The 13,207-nt window shown below is 44.5% G+C and overlaps 1 protein-coding gene and 1 pseudogene across 3 annotated transcripts in view; both read left to right on the top strand.

Annotated features, from left to right (window-relative positions):
• Positions 1–13,207, top strand: part of ZFAND3 (zinc finger AN1-type containing 3) — a 330,808-nt gene that overhangs the window by 296,900 nt on the left and 20,701 nt on the right. The window lies entirely within an intron of this gene.
• LOC127493290 (U2 spliceosomal RNA) lies at positions 7,810–7,869 on the top strand (annotated as a pseudogene).

Below are 13,207 nucleotides of genomic sequence, written 5' to 3'. Positions count from 1 at the left end.
TTTGGGTGTCCTGTGGGATTTTCCTGTATCTCGTTTCTTGTTTTCTAACACCAAACCCTGGGTGTTACACAGGAGTTACCACCGCAGGGCAAGCATTTGGTCCATTGGGTGTGCTGTCTTGCTTCTGGCTGTGACTGTACCTCCTCTCTTCGTCAGGCAAGCAGTGAGAATTCACAGTTTAGTGCTGAGATCCACAGATGATGTAGCCCGGTCTCGCAGTTTACCCTTCAGCTTTGATGCAAACCAACTAATTTCCTAAAATTTGTAGCACTGGCCAGCTGAAGAAATCCAGAAATATGTGTTAGATGACTTCTGTGCATCCCAGTGAAGCCAGCTGCACTGAAAGTGTGGGCTCCTCTGCTGTGCTCCTCATCCTTCCGGGCAGCAGGCTCATCTCTTATGTGCCAGTTGGGTCTGCATGGGTTTTAAATGATCTAATGTGTCTTCCTTTGGCTTGTGCTGTATTCCTTTTTTTAGTCTTAAGATTTATTTTTATTTGAAAGGTGGAGTTACAGAGAGAAGAGGGAGAGATCGTCCATCTGTGGGTTCACTCCCCAAGTGGCCGCATTGGCCAGAGCTGGGCAGGGCCAAAGCTAGGATTTCCTCTGGGTCTTACATATGGGTACAGGAGCCTCTAAGTACTTGGACCATCTTCCACTGCTTTCTCAGGCTCATCTATCAAAGAGTTGTATCAAAAGTGGAGCAGCCAGGACTTTGAACAGATGCACATATGGAATGCCAGCATTGCAGGTGCAGCTTAATGTGTTAACATCACAATCCTGGACCCTGAGCCCTATTCTGAGCGTCTCCTTGATGAAAAGTTGACTTTTCTGTTGGAGTAGAAAGCCTGCTGGTAGGATCTGGCACTGTGGTGCAGTGGGTTAAAACCCTGGCCTGTGGTGCCAGCATCCCATATGGGCACTGGTTTGAGTCCTAGCTGCTCTATTTCCCATCCAGCTCTTTGCTATGGCCTGGGGAAGCAGTGGAAGATGGCTCAATGCTTGGGCCCCTGCTCCCATGTGGGAGGTGGGAGACTCAGATGAAGCTCCTGGCTTTGGATCAGCCCAGCTCTGGCCGCTTCAGCCATTTGGGGAGTGAACCAGTGGATGGAAGATCCTCTGTGTCTCTATTTCTCTCTGTAACTCTTTCAAATAAATAAAACAAATCTTAAAAAAAAAAAAAAAAAGACGGCAGTGGGCACATGCCTTATCTCTGGGACTATCTGACAAATAGCTCTGTGTGCTTCCTGCCTGTCTGCTTGGATCTCTGTAGAAGAGGGTGGGTTATATGGGTATTTCCTTGAAGATGCACCCAGTGTTGGAGAGATATTTAACTGCCTTGAAAGATTTTAGAGGGGGGAACTCAATCATTTACTACTGAAAGTGAGGACCCAGAAAGGTAGTCTGAACTCAAACAAGAACACTTTCTCACAAGAGAAAATCATATATATATTTTTTTTCCTCACAATATTTTCTTCCATTCCCCTTCCACGCAGTACAGGTTATTAACTGCTGACAAGAAATTCACATCTCATAAATAATGCTTAAGAGCCATTGCTATATAAATTGAATGTGTTATGAATTGTGATGGGCCTTTTTGTAGCATTCGATGCCTAGAGCAGGAAGAACAGAGGATGTCATTTTCATTAATTTCTAATGAGGTGCCAATTAAAGGCAGGGAAGATGCTCCAAAGGGAAGAGTGGCCAAGCTCCCCTGAATCCTCCACCCTGGGGCTGTCATCCGAACACTGCCAGCAAAGCCTTCTCTAAAAATTCCATTAAATTACAGACTCATCGCGAGCACACACAGACACATTCAGCTTCCCTTTGATCTTCAAAAGAGCAATTTGTAAGGCGAGTTCTGAGCCTTCTCACATAGGGAACAGCAATAGGTGATAGGAATTGTTAATTGGCAAGACAGTCGTGGGCTTTCAGTGAGGAGGTGAATTTTGAAGACGAGTTCTCCTCTGCCTTACTATGACTAGGTAACCTTTAAGTCAACGAAACCAAAGGAGCACCCTGTTCCTGGGAAATCTGTTAGGGTGCCAATTAGAAGAGGCATGTGGCGAGGCTGCATCCTAGAGCATCTCCAACAGATTAACTTCTCAAGATAGAAAACAGTTACATCAAAATGGATTTATTTGTTTCATTTTGTCCTCAGTGGGCAGACTGATCAGCTCATTTGCAATGCCTTGAGTCTTGTCTCCTAGAGGTTGCCCCCTAAAGGGTGTTCTGGAGTCTAGCCATCCTCATCCAATCTGGACACAGGAATACTATCTGCTCTAAGCAGATCTTGCCTGGTACACAGCATGGTTTTCTGATCACTGTGCGTTGCTTTCCAGAGCCACAGAATTAATTTTTAAATTCCATTCTAAGAGCTTGAATAAGTTTTTGCATATTTTTGATTGATGGTGACATAACAGACTATAAGCTCCCTTTTGAGACAGTAGTGCTTTTACTAGTAAGTTTTCTATTCACTTATGAAGTCCAGAGTGATGTTTTAGCTAGGGCTTCTTATCATCTCCAGGTACCTCAGTGGCCATTTCTACCTTATCATTCACTGTCAAACCAGATCCAGTAAACCTCTGTTGAGCTAGGACTGCATACAAAGCATTTTGCTGGGTTTTATGGAGAATGTAGGAACTAGAGATAGAGCATCTCGGTTGGTGATCTCAAACCCACCAGCACCTGGAGGGTGTATGAAAACAGGTTGCTGGGCTCCACCCCCAGCAGTACTTGCTCAGAGAAGAAGTTTTCAGACGATGCTGATACTGCTTGTCAGAGGACTATACTTGAGAACCAATGCTGTAGGCAATTCTCAGTCTTTGGGCGCTATTAAAAAAAAAAAAAAAAAAACTGAGTCTAACAAAACACTTAAGTCAGAAGAGTTCCCCTAGGTACTGCTTTCAACTTTTTATTTTTTATTTTGAAATATTTTTAGTTCTTCAGCTTTGTGAACTTCAGAGAGTATTTTCCAAGAATATGAGTATCATTTTATAAAGCCACAACATATTGATTCTGACAAAATACTTTATATCAAGACTGTTGTCCCGGGCCAGCATTGTGGCATAGCACGTAAAAGCCACCACCTGCAATGCCACCATCCCACATGAGTGCCAATTCAAGTCCTAGCTGCTCTACTTCCGATCCGGTTCCCTGCTAATGTGCCTGGGAAAGCAGCAGCAGATGACCAAGTGTTTGAGCCCTTGTACCCACGTGGGAGACCTTAGTGAAGCTCCTGGCCCCTGGCTTCAACCTGGCCCAGCCCTGGCTGTTGGTTGCCATCTGGGGAGTATACCAGCAGATGGAAGTTCTCTCTTTCCCTATCTCTCCCTCTCTCTGTAACGCTAACTTTGAAATAAATTTAAAGATCTTTTAAAAAAAAAAGTATAAAAGAGTAGCTTTCTTAAAAAAAAGTTTTCTATAATCTAGTTTTATTAGTTCTCTCTAAAGGATCTTTCATTTTCTCAGCTCCCCCATCCTCCTGTAGTGTGGGATCTAGTTCATGATCAAGTGTGAGTTTAGTTGTCATGTTTATTTAGATTATTTTAAATTTTTTCAAATATTTTGACATAAAAATTTTATGTATTTTTGGGGTATTCTATGATGTTTTGTTACATGTATGCATTATATAATAGGGTAAATATATTTATCCCTTTAATCATTTAACATTACTTTTTTGTGAAAATACCCCAGATCTGTTCTGCTCAAGGTTTTTTAGTTGGTGGTGGTGGTGCTTCATTTGAAAGACAGATAAATCTTAGATCCACTGGTTCACTGACTCACTCCCCAAATGCCTGCAGCAGCTGGGGCAGGGCTGGGCCAGGCTGAAGCCAGGAGACAGGAATTCCATCTGGATGTCTCATGTAGTTGGGAGGGACCCAAAGCCCTGAGCCCTCAGCCACTGGCTGCCTCCCAGATGTATTGGTGGGAAGATGGTTTGGAAGCAGAGGAGATGGGACTTGAGCCAGCACTCCAGCGTGAGATGCAGGCATCCCCAGCAGTAGCTTAACCTGTGTCAGAATGCCCACCCCTTCTGGTTTGTTTTTTAATAGAGAATTATATGTTATATTAGTTACAGTAACCCTACTATGCAGTAGAACCCCAGAACTTCTTACCGCTCTCCAGCTATCTGTCCCCTCGTAGCCATCAATCAGCCCTTCCCCATCCCTTCCTCTCCACTTCCCTCCCCAGCCTCTGGTATAAATAACATTATATTTTTAACTTTATAAGGTCACCTGTTTTTCAAATTCCACGTATGTGTGAGTCATTTGTGCTTGACTTAATTTATTTAACATAATGATTCCCAGTTTTATCTGTTGTTGGAAATAATAAAATTCCTTCTTCTTATGACTAAGTAGTATTTCATTGTACATGTGTACCACATTTTCTTTATCCATGCATTAGTGGAGGGACACTTACATTGTTTCCATTTTTGGTTAGTATGAATAGTGCCTGTAGTAAACACAGGAGTGCAGATAGCTCCTAAATGGGCTTGCTGATCATATGGCAGTTCTACTTTTGGTTTTTAAGGAGTCACTCTACTGTTTTCCACAGTCCTGGACTGATTAACATTCCCACCAGCAGTGTGCGAGGGCTCCCTTTCCTCCATGTCCTGGCCAACACTTGGGATCTTTTGTCTTTTTGGTAATAACCAGTCTTCCTAGAGTGAAATGAAAGCTCTTTGTGGTTTTGGTTAGCATTTCCCTGATGATGAGTGATGTTGAGCATTTTTGCACGTGTCTGTTGGCTTTTTTATGTCTTCCTTTGAGAAATGTCTATTTAAATCAACTACCCATTTTTAGGTTGATTTTTGTTTTGTTTTGTTTAGCCAGTGAGTTTCTTACATACTCTGGCTTTTTTTTTTTTTTTTTTTTTTTGACAGGCAGAGTGAACAGTGAGAGAGAGAGACAGAGAGAAAGGTCTTCCTTTGCCGTTGGTTCACCCTCCAATGGCCGCCGCTGCCGGCGCGCTGCGGCCGGCGCACCGCGCTGATCCGATGGCAGGAGCCAGGAGCCAGGTGCTTTTCCTGGTCTCCCATGGGGTGCAGGGCCCAAGCACCTGGGCCATCCTCCACTGCACTCCCTGGCCACAGCAGAGAGCTGGCCTGGAAGAGGGGCAACCGGGACAGAATCCGGCGCCCCGATCGGGACTAGAACCCGGTGTGCCGGCGCCGCAAGGCGGAGGATTAGCCTAGTGAGCCGCGGCGCCGGCCCCATACTCTGGCTATTAACCTCGTGTCAGATGTATGGCTTCTAAATATTTTCTCTCATTTTGTAGGTTGTCTCTTCTCTCTGATTCTATTCTGTGCTGAAGCTCTTTGATGAAATCTCATTTGTATACTTTTGCTTTTGTTTCTTGTGTTTTTGGGGTCTGATCCAGAAAACCTATGCCCATTCTAATGTCCTAAAGTGTTTTTCCTGTTTTCCTATAATAATTTCCAAGTTTCAGGTCTCACATTTAGGTCTTTAATCCATTTTTGAGTTAAATTTTTTTTTTTTACATGGTGAGAGATAGGGGGCTAGTTTCATTCTTCTGCATGTGGCTATACAATTGTGCCGGCCCCAATTTTTTCCAGTGCACTTTCCAGTGTCTTTTTTCCAATGTACTTTCTTAGCACCTTTGTCAAAGATCAGTTGACTGTATATCCATGAGTTTACTTCTAAGGTTTCTGTTATTTTTCATGGATCTGTTTTTATGTCAGTGCCATGTTTTAATTGCTATAGCTTTGTAATACATTTTAAAGTCAGGTAGTATAATACCTCCTGGTTTGTTCTTTTTGCTTAAGTTCGTTTTTGCTCTCTGGGGTCTTTTGTAGTTCCATATGATTTTTAGTAGTGTGTTTTCTAGGTTTTTTTTTTTTTTTTTTTTTTTTTGTTTTGTTTTGTTTTGTTTTGTTTTTGTTTTTGGACAAGGCAGAGTGGACAGAGAGAGAGAAAGGTCTTCCTTTTCCGTTGGTTCACCCCCGGCGCATCGTGCTGATCCAAAGCCAGGAGCCAAGTGCTTCTCCTGGTCTCCCATGCGGGTGCAGGGCCCAAGGACTTGGGCCATCCTCCACTGCACTCCTGGGCTATAGCAGAGAGCTGGACAGGAAGGGGAGCAACTGGGACAGAACCGGTGCCCCGACCGGGACTAGAACCCGGTGTGCCGGTGCTGCAGGCTGAGGATTAGCCTATTGAGCCACTGTGCCAGCCTAGTTCTAGGAGAATGCCATTAAGATTTTGATAGGTATTACATTTGGTCTATAAATCACTTTGAATAGTGTACACATTTTAATGATCCTGATTCTTCTAATCCATGAACATGGGGTGTCTTTTCCATTTCTTTGTGCCTTCAGTTTCTTTCATTGATGATTTTCATTGATGAAATCTTCCCCCTCTTTGGTTAAATTTATTCTTAAGTGGATGATTGTTGATGAGTTTTTTTTGTTTGTTTGTAGCTATTGAAAATCTTGCCTTTTTTTTTTTCAGATGGTTCACTATTGGTATATAAAAACACTACTGATTTTTATACATTGACTGTGTGTCCTGCAATTTTGCTGGATTTATTAGTTCTAACAGATTTTTGGTAGAATCTTTAGAAATTTCTTATTTATAAGATCATGTCATCTGATGTTTTAGGCTCTTAATCTGGAACATGTTCACAACCTTTCTGTTTGAGAATATAGACCTCTCTTCCCCCTGCGTGCCTTTTGTTTTGTTTTTGTTTTTTAAATACAGCCCTCTCTGTTCCGGGTTTGTTTGATATTTATTCATTATTGGATTCAGACCTTGTAGCCCCAGCCAGAAGACTGCATAGGTGTTGATGTGTCGTCCCTGGGCTTTCACACTGGGAGGCACAAGTGTCCATCAGACCCTCATTCTTCTTTTAGCCCCACAATTTTGATGCCAATTTTTATTCACCCACCGCTTACTCTTTTCTCCTTGTACCTAATAGGCAGCCTGTGGGACAGTACTTTACTCATGTAAGTGTCGTCCTGTTCTCATCAGGAGCTTTCTCTGGAGCTAGTTCCCACTGATAGTTCTTGCCTGGAGCACTTTGTACTACGATGGTGCAAAATCGTGAAATGCAGACTGCAGCTCCCCTTTCACATGCGCTAGTTAATGCCACACGTTCTCCTGTAAACGAAGCCTTATCCCTTTCTTCGGTGTCTATCTGTTATTGGTGTGGACTCATGGGCTTGTGGTTCATTGCTGTACATAATTGCTTTGGTGCTCAAGTTGTCCTGATTTGGTCAGTGGACGTTTCTCCAAGCCTGTTCCTGTGTGCTTGTGACGAGCTCTCCGTCTTGTCTTGGGGATCAGGAGACATTTCCTTATTCTTTGGTGTAGCACGTTGTATTCCAGGAACATTTTGTATTTACCTTTCCCCAATCCTGGAGTCAACCACTTGTCCAAAGATCTGCAGGATGATTTTAATATACACTCAAGTAGGAATTTGCTGGGCCTGAGGGAGAGACCTCCATAAAGTTAATCGGCGTGCAAGGCAGCCTAAGTTTTATCAGGGTAACACGCCACATGTTGTGGGGATATTGGGAGGGAGAGAGTAATTCCTCCAGGAAGACTCTGAACAGCTTTCTGCAATTGGGGCTTTAAAGGAAGAGTAGGACTTAATTGTGGGAAAACAGGGACTGCTTGGGCAGAGCTAGTGTTCTGGAGGTGACTTCTGTGTGGCCAGGGAGGGGCTTGAGAGTCAGAGACCGCTAGAAAGGGAAGGAGGGGTCCCAGGTTCCAGGAAGAGGAGTTCGGTGTTGGTTTGTGGTGAGAAGCCACCAGTGGTGTGGAATATGGCCAACATGATCTAATTTTTTATTGCTTCTCGGCCTTTTGGCTAAGATCAAGTGTAGTATGATCTAATTTTTTGACCTTTTAAAAAATTAAGCATGCAGGAAGACCACGGAAGCTATCGCGTCTTTTTGGCGGGGAGGGGATCTAGGAAGAACGGATACTGAGTCACCAAGTGAAGAGGAGTGCGCCTGGCACAGCTGTTGCTGCCTCTGCGGGGGGCTGCACGGTGAGCAGACAGCCTGAGTCCAGAGTTGGGCAAGGAGCTGCAGGGATTATGAAACATACTGGGGGCCGAAGTTACCTGGGTGATCCGTGTTGCTAGTATCGAAAAATCGGCCCAAGTGTCTATGCCTTCATTTTCATTCTCATCTAAATGTGAACCTGTCAGGAACACTGGGCATTCTGTTACGTGTCTCTAAAAGAAAGTGATGCAATATTATGTTGTTCAGGGCATAATGACAAGAAAAGAAGATCTGTGTGTGTTCAATGCAGACACCATTTTTAAAATATTTTCAGTCTGTGGTTAGTTGAATCCAGCCGACATCCATCCCGGTACCTGGAACCTCTAGGTGTGGAGGGCTGGCTGAATCTCATTGTGACACATTCATATCAGTGATGTGGAACATCTTCTTCTCGTGCTGTTTGGCCATTCATGTGTATTCTCTGTTCATACTTCAAATATTTTGCCCATTTGTACAAAAATATTACAAAATTTCCATCAAAACAGTATTTCAGTTCCTAAATGCTATGTCTTATCCATGTTTTATATTTTTTAGTGTATTTCTTTTGTCATTTATCCCTAGGAATTTTAGTTTTTTGATGATCCTATGAATTAGATTTTTATTTTCAGATTGTTAATTTGCTGCCACTCAGAACTGCAGTCAGTTTTTGTGTATTATCTTTTATCTTGCAACTTTGCTAAATTCATGTATTAGTTTTAGATTCCTCATATGTAAAGAACATCTGTGAGTATGCCATCTGCACACATAGGCAATTTTACTCCTGTCCATTCTGTATGCCTTTATTTATTTTTCTTCCCTCACTGTGTTTCGAGTGTCATATTGAAGGGAAATATTGGGACAGCCTTGCCTTCTCCTTCGTCTTAGGGCAGGAAGCTTTCAGTCTTTGACCAGTAAGCGTGATCCCGCTGTAGGCCTTGCGTGGCTGTCATCCACCCCTTAGCCTGGCAGCTTTTAGTAGTTGTTTAATTAGTGCATTTTAGGAAAACATGGAAATGTTCAAATACGTTCTCCAAAATGGATAATTTAGCCCATGATAAACCACTTTGTGGTCTATAAAAGGTCAACAGAGCTGTGTTTTGGAGGATTTTGCCATCTCATAGTGATCGCTGTTTATATTGAAGCAGTTTCCTTTTGTTAATGTTTGCATGTTGCATGTTTAGCTGGCTGGAGAGAGGAAAGCCTGCGACCCCACGGTGGGCCTCTTCTTTCCCACTCAGTGTTACAGCAAACAGGGGAGGTGCTGTCCCAGGTTATTGTCACTTGGATGATGAAAACACACCGTACTTAAAGGTACTTAATTGAATGCAAAAATCCTAAGAATCTGTAGAGAGGAAGGAGAACTGCCTGCTACCAGTGTCATATGGAGCCTTAGCAGTCATTCAGTTCAACTCCCTTTTTTAAAAAAGAAGGAAACAGAGACCAGAAAGGTAGCTGCTTGTCTCAGGTCACACCCCTGTGTAATTACTGGCATTGTGTGCAGCCTTCGCTCCAAAATTCAGGCCTGCTGAGAAGTTTCTGACCAGGGAGACGGCTCAGAACGGGGTCTGCTCCCTCCTTCCTCCTTTGTCAGCCCCATGAGCTGTGTCTCCCTGTCACATCTTCCTGCCCCTCATCTGCCCTGAACCCAGCCTCTGCCTTCTGAAGTACTGTGGTTTCTTGGTCTCTTCTCCCAGTTAATGCCCTTGACCAGGATTTCAGACTCTAGTGTGAGTCTAAGCAAGAGTCCCCAGACAAGACCAGTTATGATTTAACTCTGTGTGTATGAGTGTGTACTTATTTATACACACACTCACACATACATATACATACATGTATAAGGATGTATAAGAAAATAATGGAATTTCAAAAATGTTTTTGGTTATTTCAAGTTAACAATAGATTGCTCAGGAAATTTTACCCGAAAAGAGGCCTTTAATGTGTAGTTAAAACCAATTTGTGTTTAGCACATTATGTAAATAACTGCTACTAGACACTCTTAGCCTCCCTAACAGCGTCTTACTGTGATAACCATGGAAGCCGTTCTTCTCAAGGATGGGCCTTAGCCCTGCACTTCAGAGTCCCTGGGTAGATGGGATTAGAAAGTATTTTGAAAAGTGTCTGAAGAGACTTGTTACTATTTTTGTATTTGATACAGAAGCAATTCAAGACCAGAGAGAATTACTGGACATTTCAAATGAGTAGGCCTCACACCACTGAGGTTAATATCAGTTTTAGTCAGCTCTACTCTTTGACTTAGAGATTTATACCTTCTGCCTGCCTAACACATGCCTTCCTCCCACCCGTCTCCTGTCCCCTGCCAGGTGCCAAAACCACATGTTCTTTTGTAGCTTCCCACTGTCCCTGTTGAAGGAAATGCCCTCTAATGAGTGCACAGTCAGTGCTGACTGATAACATACCAACACGTAAAAGTCAAAGAAGCCTGCTGTTCCAGTGAGCCTGGTGGTCATGTCCAGGAAGTCCTCTTGGATTGCTCTTCGGAGGGCAGGTCCAATCACAAGTGAGGAGGATAATGGGCCAGTCCCTGTGTGAATCCGCAGGCCCAGGGTGCATGTGCAACCTTGAGCCCTCCCGGTAGAATATGTGACTGAAGGAATAAGATCTGAACATTATTTATTCTTACATACATTTCTCTGCCTTTATTTTTATTGATGAAGAAAAAAATCAGCCAAGACCTATATACTACGAGATACAGTAGCACTGCTTGCTTGATTTAATTAAAGTGGTTTGATGTAGTTATGTATGTGATTGAATGTGGACCTTCAGGAAATGGTGTATTTGCATAAATAAAACCTGTGTTTCTTCTTGGTCATGAATAAGATGGCCTCTTGGAGGCCACAGAGACTAGCAGGTCATAGGCTGCCGTGTGACCATGCTGGCTTCTCGTTCCTGCCTGACAGATCTGCTGCTCTCTGGCGTGGTATGCAGGCACTTAGGGACCTTCATCCATCTGCTGCCATCCAGCCCTGCTTACGTCTCCAGCACGGAAGGAGTGTGGCATCCCCTGTTGCTAGGCAACTCAGACTGATCAGGTGCTCCCTTGTCTGAACTAAAACCGGCCTCTATATATAACACATACTTGTTCTTCCTCAGTCTCCCCTCAGAGCCACCTGTCACAAATTCCCTTCTACAAGGAGCTGCGTGGCTTAGGTGTCCCAGCATCCCAGTTCCTCCAGCAGCAAGTACAGCCACAGGAACCACAGAACTTGTGTAGGGCATCGAGGACAAGGTTGGGTACAGGAGTCCAGATGGGCTCAGTGTTTCCGTCTGCAGTTTCCCTCATCAGCGCGCCTCAGGAAATCGGGTGTGGTTTTTAACAACTTTTCCTCTGGTGGTTTCCTTCTGGGACCGCTCGGCAGTGGTTTCTTCTGTGGGGTCCGTGGTCGGCCTCGCAGATTTCTCAGCATATTTAAGTTGTGTCATCCTTCCCTCCAGACCGTGGGCTGCCGGGGAGGCGCCATCTTGTGTTCTGTGATTCTCAGCTCCTGCTGCCGTGCCTGTGTGCAGTGAAGTTCAGTAAGCAGTAGACTAGATTGTGAGGACACTGCACTGTTGCAGTTGGGAGCCTCTGGATGAGAGGGAATCGCTTTGTTGACACCCCCTAAATACTGACTGCACTTGAATTATGTTATCTGACTCTTCAAAAAGCATTGTTGGCCACATGGTAACTCTATTTTTTTTTAAGATTTATTTATTTATTTGAAAGGCAGAGTTACAGAGAGGCAGAGGCAGAGAGAGAAAGAGGTCTTCGATCCGCTGGTTCACTCCAAATGGCCGGAACTGGGCCGATCCTTCTGGGTCTCCCACGCAGGTGCAGGGCCCAAGGGCTTGGGCCATCTTCCACTGCTTTCCCAGGCCATAGCAGAGGGCTGGATCGGAAGTGTAGTAGCCAGGACTCAAATCTGCACCCATATGGGACACCAGCAGTGCAGGCAGCAGCTTTAGCCACTACGCCACAGCACTGGCCCAAACTCTTATTTTTATGCAGGTGAAGACTCAAGCTTTGGTGTTAAGTAACAGAAACACTAGGAAGACACCTGGGAGCCCAGATCTGTTGAGCTTTCAGAATCCCACCACTTTGTCATGTCTCCAGACTGATCCATTGGGTGCCCTCCACCCGGAGACTGTGGCATTTGCTGTCCTTATTTTTGGCAGTATTGATTTCTTAACTACTTTACCCTTTGGAGGACGGCTGTTACTGAGCATTGACTGGTACACATGCATGCAGCCCACTGTGTGCGACGCACATGAGATGGTGTTCGTGAGCCATCCAGGGCACCGTTTTTCAGTTGCGCTTCCTGGCCACTGTGACCACATCTGGATGAGAGGCTTCGGCAGCACAGGGCCCTCTGCCTTGCAGCCTTTTTGTCACTCGCGGTGCTTGAGTAATAGGGGACGCAGGGCGCTCGGTGCTCCTGGCGCGCTTGTTCCCTTTCCCCGAGTACTAACTCATGTCCTCGTTGTCTTTGAAAACTTAACCTCCTCCAGGATGCCTAATGCAGCTCACCTCTGCGTGGTGCTCCCGATTTATTACACATCGCTGAGTTGTATTGATTTTATTTGCAGCTGGTTTCTTGCTCTCTTCTTGTGACCTTCAGCTGTTTTCCTCTCCCGCGTCTCCTGCCGTCTCTAAAGGCAGGAACTAGTGACTTCTTTTTTCCCCTTCTCCTTCACCCAGTCCCCAAAACAGAGCTCTGTAAACAGTGCACAGATGACCAATAAATACGTTAGACTCCTTGAGCCTATCTGGTAGCTTCTCTCCCCTCTGGACTGACAGCCCAGCACTGGGGCCCGAATCCTTTATTTATTAGGTGAGATTTCTGTAGTACCTTTCCTCCGAGAAGATCAATGTCCGTGAAGTTTGTTTCTGATTCTTGAAAGTGCTTTTACCTAAACAGACCAAAGCCCTGATAAAAATCACATGACAGCCATTATACTCAACTACTGAGGCCTGGAGATGCAGGCCACAAGGAAAGCCTTGCAAATCAAGGTTTGTTTGTTTGTTTGTTTGTTTTTATCTATTTATTTATTTTTGACAGGCAGAGTTAGGCAGTGAGAGAGAGAGAGACAGAGAGAAAGGTCTTCCTTCCGTTGGTTCACCCCCCCAGTGGCTGCTACGGCCAGTGTGCTGTGCTGATCCGAAGCCAGGAGCCAGGTGTTTCCTCCTGGTCTCCCATGCGGG

The sequence above is a fragment of the Oryctolagus cuniculus genome, chromosome 5 (assembly GCF_964237555.1).
Source record: "Oryctolagus cuniculus chromosome 5, mOryCun1.1, whole genome shotgun sequence".
Lineage (NCBI taxonomy): Eukaryota > Metazoa > Chordata > Mammalia > Lagomorpha > Leporidae > Oryctolagus > Oryctolagus cuniculus.
The sequence above is the reverse complement of the archived record's forward strand: the minus strand, read 5'-3'. Positions and strand labels throughout refer to the sequence as shown.